At 33.8% G+C, this 6,509-nt stretch overlaps 1 long non-coding RNA gene across 1 annotated transcript; it reads right to left on the bottom strand.

Annotated features, from left to right (window-relative positions):
- Positions 1-399: 399 nt before the first annotated feature.
- LOC136066875 (uncharacterized) lies at positions 400-2,475 on the bottom strand. Its single transcript, XR_010628394.1, has 2 exons — positions 765-2,475; positions 400-678 (listed from the first exon to the last, which is right to left on the bottom strand). It is a non-coding gene; the product is annotated as an uncharacterized LOC136066875 (long non-coding RNA).
- Between the last annotated feature and the right edge of the window lie 4,034 nt (positions 2,476-6,509).

Raw genomic sequence — 6,509 nt, 5'->3', positions numbered from 1 at the left:
GAAGAAAAATGAAAAGTTAGAGGATCCTAAAATCATATTCAGAATAATTACTCGTTTATAATGTTCTTTTTTATTAGTACTTCTTTTATTATAAGCCTTTTGATTTTTAAAGTTTAAACGGCTAGTGCCATGTAGACAACTAATAATTTGCTATTAGTAACAACTTGGACTTGCAAATTATGAATTTATCATATAACTAAAAATAATTTTTATTATTCCATCATAATTATTATCCATGGAGAGGACAATCATAATTGATCTAGATATTATGGACAATCATGCACATTCATGCAAAAGATTATCTTACATGAGAAGTCTTTTTTTCTAGGTATAAGACTACACAACGTTGTGAAACCATGAGTGCATTCTTGAATAGATTTTTGGATAGGCAGACTAGGGTTTAATTTATCAACAGTCTCTCATCCATTGAAAAAAGAAAAGAAAAAGACAATTCACTAAATCATAAACAATCTCTCATTCATCATTTTATACAAATCACTGTCATTTGGGTGACTGAAAATAATCATGTGGTGGAATTTTTTCAGCATTTTCTATAATTTTGGAACGTTGTTTCTTCTCCATTGAAGCATTTTCCATAATTTTGGAACATTGTTCCTTCCCCGTTGAAAGCACTAAATTTGATGCCAACTTGTATTGCAAACATTCTGACTAGTTCTCCTACAAAAATTAGACACTACTGATAAAGAAGCAGTTTAAACAAATTATGTGACAATTGTAAAATTTACTTCCAAGAAATATATTACCAAAAAAGGTAAATTGGTGTTGAAAATATGTGTACATGTGTTTAATAACATACACGCCGCAATCATGCCTGAAATATGAAAACTGTTAAAAAATAAAATGAAATGACAACAACCAATAGCAATAGATTAGAATGTTTAGACTTTCTCCACACTACCAATTTTTGGTGGCTAGAACTAAACCAGATGCAAAGGTATTAGATCACATAGAGAACCACACATTGATAACCATATTGCAACCAATCCTATAAAGGTAGCTGTGCTATTCACCTATTACGTTTGCAAAGACATTTTCCCTTTTCCCACTTAGGCATGGAAGAAATATAACAATTACAAGCAATCCTAGCAATAGTGAAGCATGCAAACAAGAAATGTTTTTGCTGGATCCCTTTTCTCACCCTTCAGAATTACAAATTCAATATCGAGAAACTAATTTTCTCTCCTCATTATTTAGCATGTAAGAACTATAAAAACAAAATTTGAGAGTACAAGGCTTCACATGCATATTGTTCCTCAATCATTCAGAAAATCACACTGAATTCACTCACAAGTCTTGTAGAATTTGGCAAAAAATTTGTGTGAAATCGAATAATATGCAGAACTTCTTCAAGCTAGAGGAGGGCAGTTCACAAACCAACTTAAGCAAATTTTTATAGCCAAATTTTTGATCATGTGAAATTTTCCAAGTTGTTTGTTGTAATATTAAATATGTTGCTTGATGAACTGTTATATTCTATAGGATGATTGAATCTTAGTATGTTTGTTGTGGCAGCTTTACAAATTTGATGCTATAATCAGGACAACTTCTATTGCTATGCAGCAGACAGGGAAGAAAATTGATTCAGTAACTACTTATGACTTCCGATCAATTATGGTGCCCCTGCTGAAGTCATTAATGCGGGTTTGTGTTGATTCTCCATGCAGTTTTTTTGAAAATTCTATAAAGTTACCTTCTTTCCTTTCTATGATTTAATGTTTTCAGAGTACTATTATTTTTTTATAGGCACGCCTATAGGATTTGGCTTACAAAGATGCTGAAGAGAAGTCTAAGGCTGCAACAGAAGCGTTGTTGTCAGCACTTGATCTTAGTGACAAGAAGGGTACTCACAAAGGAGGAGGTGAGGCAAGACAAGGACAGGGAAAATCCAAGGCTAAAAGGAAGAAAAAGGATCACAGAAAGACAAAGGAATTCAAGGTGTTATATACTGGTTATTTTTCTGTTTCCTCTTTATGGTAGTACAGTTGTCCCAATCTACATGTATATAAATTCACCAGAAAAAATGGAGAAGGGGCAGGAACTAAAAGTGGGAAACATGTTAAATCTCAACATAAGATGACAGAAATTGTAGAAATATACTTGAGAATTAGATTCTAAAAAATTAAGATATGGAGGAACTAGAGTTAAAAGGCAAAACAAAACCGGAAGATAGTGTAAAAGAAATGGATATTTTAGAGGAACCGAGTTTGGAAAATGTGGATCAAGGTTACATGAATAGTAGTAAATAAGGATCTTTAAGAGTAATAAACTGCGCAGTCTAATACATTTGAAATACAACAGGCATTGAATGTAGGCACTTACTGAAAGAGATTATCACAACCGCTAGTTAACTGCATATAAAATATGCAGAGAATTGTAAACCTCAATTGTCTTTCCTTCTTACTTTGCCTTATTCTACGTAGGGTTTGAACTACTAATTGTTAAACAAAATTCAGGCAGCTTCGTTATACTGATTACAGACAGTAGATTTGGATAATTTATATATATATATATATATATTAATTAAAAGGTATGAAACCAGCAGCACATTATCCATTAGTGGCTGATTCTTTCAAACGATAGAGGTGAACAAACTCGTTGAGAGTGATCATGTCCCCATCCATTATGGTTGTCCAAATTACCATACAGCTTATGACGATCCTCCAAGAATTCGGCATAAGTTGCCCTGGGGCGATGTTTAGCTGATTAAGAAGTTCCATAATAAACGGGTGGACGGGAAATCTAAGCCCGCACAAGAACGCAGCCTCATAAAAATAGACCTCTCCATGGGCAAAAGCACAGGCTTTCTCACCCTTCCTGGGAAGACGGGCCTTGGTCTCCTCAGGAAATTGAAATCTATCTCTAAATTTAGCAAAAACATCGGCTTTCAAGGTACACTTTTCCTTGAGGGCATGAAAGGAATGGGGTACGACAGGAGGAGGAGGATTAGAAGACGAAGGCACGGAGATAGGGACGAAGTTAGCCATGTCTTCTCCGGCCCTATCCACACCAGGAGACGAACCCCTCTCCGAATCACTCGATCCCACTTCAAAACCCATACTAACCCTCCTAAGAAAACCACGAATAGTTTTGAACCAAGATAAAGACCGATGCAACAATGTATACAAGTCACCTAGCACTAGGTCAAGACCACTATCGCCCCTAACAAAATCCCTAATCTGTGGATATTGATTACTAGAGTAATGTTAAAAAACACCTAATGGGTCTCTAGAGGAATCCAATAGCCCACCTAGGCGAGCGAAAAGAAAGGCAATAGAGGGAGAAGCGCGCCTAATTTCAGAATAATCCACCATTAAGGAAAAATACAAAAGGAAAGTAGGATTGCAAATTACAATAAGACCAGAAAAGGAAAAGCGTACCTAGAAACGAGGAAGAAAACTGGTAAGACAAGGAACAAAAACAACCAGCAAACAACTACGAGCTCAAAGAAGTCAAACGCAGAGAGAAAATTGAAGAGCAGAAATATCAAACACAGGAAAAAAGTAGGAAAAAAGAAGAAAAGAAAGGTGAAGGGTTAAAAAGGTTCTGCCTTGAAAAATGAGGGAAAAACTGAAAGGCGCTCTCCGAAAACGAGACTCCTTAACCAGTCGGAAAAAGACACATAGCCATGATGAGCGCCACGTTGCCATAATACAATAAATGTGGGAAGCAGAACTCGAAGCGCTTCATTTGTTTTCCCAAAAAAAAAAAAATTCCTCATATTCCTAAGCCCGTCCAAAACATGGACAACCTTGGAATGGGGGGCCAGATGGTAGTCCCAAATATACCTTCGTCCACACGGATGAAGGCGATGATCGAAAATATCCTCGGGATTAACTTGGCCCTAGACAGACTACCTAACAAGGACGAGGCCATCACCACTCCGTTAATGACGAAACATTACAAGACCACTAATGGATTTCCATACCATTGAAGATATATGATTCCACTTAATACTGGTTTATTGTGGCTGATTTGGAAGAGAAGAAGCGTAGAAAGAGAGGGTTTTGTTTAGTTGCCGTTTAGGTTTCTTTGCGGCTGTTTTGGAAGGGAGCAGGCGTGGAAGTGGAAGAAGAGTTAGAAAGGGAGAAAGAAGCGTGCGAGTGCAAAGGAAAATTCTGATTTTTTTTTTTTGGTTTATATATGTAACCTGTTCTATCGGTAAATGAATGGTCAATTTTTTTTTTTTGGGATTATTGGGTACCATAACCCCCTTAAAAAAAAAAAAATAGTACGGATGACTATTTTTGGAAAATTTAAGGCATGTTTGATACATATGTTTAAATATATATTTTTAATTTTTAAATAACATTATATATATTTTTACACATTTTTTCACGTACACGTATTTTCAGAATAATTGAAATATGTTGTTTAAGCACAAGTATCAAATGGGCTTTTAACTTATTAGTTATTTCCAATAAGTATATTATCTGTAAAGTACAATAATAATAACTATTTATTGTGTTATATAAGTGATGTGATCACTAAATTCAACAAAAGCATATTTCCATTGCAATTAATTTACCGAGATTAAAAAATAAATAAATTTCTCAATGTAATCGATTAACTTTAATGTTATATTTATTCATTGGTTTAGTTGACTAGTTCCTTAAGACATTTATTAATGGGCTATTTTAAGAAACTTTTGATACCATTTTTAATATATGTGTACTCTCTCTTTCATGCTTTTGCTCATCATTCAATCACCATACACAATCACACAAAAATTTTCACAAAATCAACTTAATATGATCCATAGTTTCTCACATGCCCCCAAATTGTTTTTTGAATAAGAAACTTTAAAAAATAAAAATAAAAAGGTTAAAGATTCATTCATTAGTTCAAAGAGTTTGTACGTGGATGTTAGAACAGCAGAGAATAAGAAGGTAAATTCTCTAAGGGCATTCATTATGGAAAACCCAACACAATCAATCCAATTTATATAGGCAATTGAATCGGCCCACTTTGTTTACCAAAAAAAAAAAAAAAAAGACCCATTTATGGTGTATAAAATAAAAAAAAAGATCTAGATTTTTATTAACTTTTGCTACTTTTGTTACTTTCTATGGTAGGTAGGATCCATTTGAAGCCTCCTTAACAAATGCCAATGGCATCTATTATGTTTAAGGGCATCTGTTAACAAAAGTCATTATCTAAGACAATTTTAGAGCATACTCTAATATGAGTTGCAAACAAAACAAATCCTATTCCCAATTTTAGTAATACTAGTTATGATGGCTTGTGCTTGGTTTATAAGAAAAGTTCCATTATGTTAGAAAAAAATAACAGTAATTTATCATGTGGAATTTAAGGAAGATTAATTGTAATCAATAACAGTGATACAATGATCAAAAGTTATCATTTGGCTACTACTTTAGTGGTAATCCAAAACATTTTTAAATGCTCCCAAAGGAAACCCAAAAGAATGTGTAAATTATTAGCCAATTAAACTCCATAGTCCATAAACCACTCCAAAAACCAAAAAGGTCATAATTTAAAATCCTTTGAAGAAAAGAATCATGAGACATATTAACTATAAATAATTCAAAATTAAAAGTTATTTCTCAAAAGTAAACCACTTAGCAAATGACATAATGCTTATAAATGAGTAAACTAGACATTACACAAGGCAATTAATATGAGGGAGTGAATAGGAAATGCTGCACTGTGGTTAGTATATGGTAGCCCTATAATTGGACTCACGAATGAAAGATATAACAGTCATCAAAAGCAATTTATACAAAAGTAAAATCATAGCAATATAATTTCCACGCACACACAAAGAAAATGCAAGCATAATTAATTCAAAAAACTTCTCAAACATTTAACATCATTATTTGAAAATGTCAAACGAGATCGAATAAAGGCTGGAGAAATTAGTCTATTGAGCTTGGTGGAAGTTGTGAATACTGAATATATTACTTTAATATATTGGTGCAATACTAATTACGGAAAAACATAAATTCCTATTTTCTTCATTCATGTTGTCAACTTTGTCCAGAAGAAATGGTAGAATAAAATCACTCAATCCTCTTCCTTCATGAATAATGCATGCTCTCCATTCAAGATTTGTCCATTGTTCCCAGCTTCCCATGATAGCTAGTACTTTATGTTTTGATTATCTTTTTGAGTGGGAGTGCTCAATCAAAACCAACAAAGAAGAATTCCAAGCCATTCATGGCTGCTTCTCTAATGTGAGCTTCCAAAGATGGGACGTTGCTCAGTGGCATTAAATGTGATGGTCTATTATAGGCCACAATAAATACTGATGCAGGGAGAGTTACTGAACATTTCTTTTAAGGATTAAAGTAATAACTAGTCAACCTGCGTGACCAATCATATCAAATGTTTGTCAATTTATGTCTTCAATAGAGGAAGAAGTTGGATGCGCTATGTTGTTGACCCAAGAAGATGTTGTTTGAGCTTCATGGTTAACCTAATACACCTAATTTGGTCCTATCAAGATTGACCCCAATATCTAATCTTTA

The sequence above is a fragment of the Quercus suber genome, unplaced genomic scaffold (genome assembly GCF_002906115.3).
Source record: "Quercus suber isolate HL8 unplaced genomic scaffold, Cork oak 2.0 scaffold_50, whole genome shotgun sequence".
In the NCBI taxonomy this organism is placed as follows: domain Eukaryota; kingdom Viridiplantae; phylum Streptophyta; class Magnoliopsida; order Fagales; family Fagaceae; genus Quercus; species Quercus suber.
This window is presented reverse-complemented; position numbering and strand designations above follow the sequence as displayed.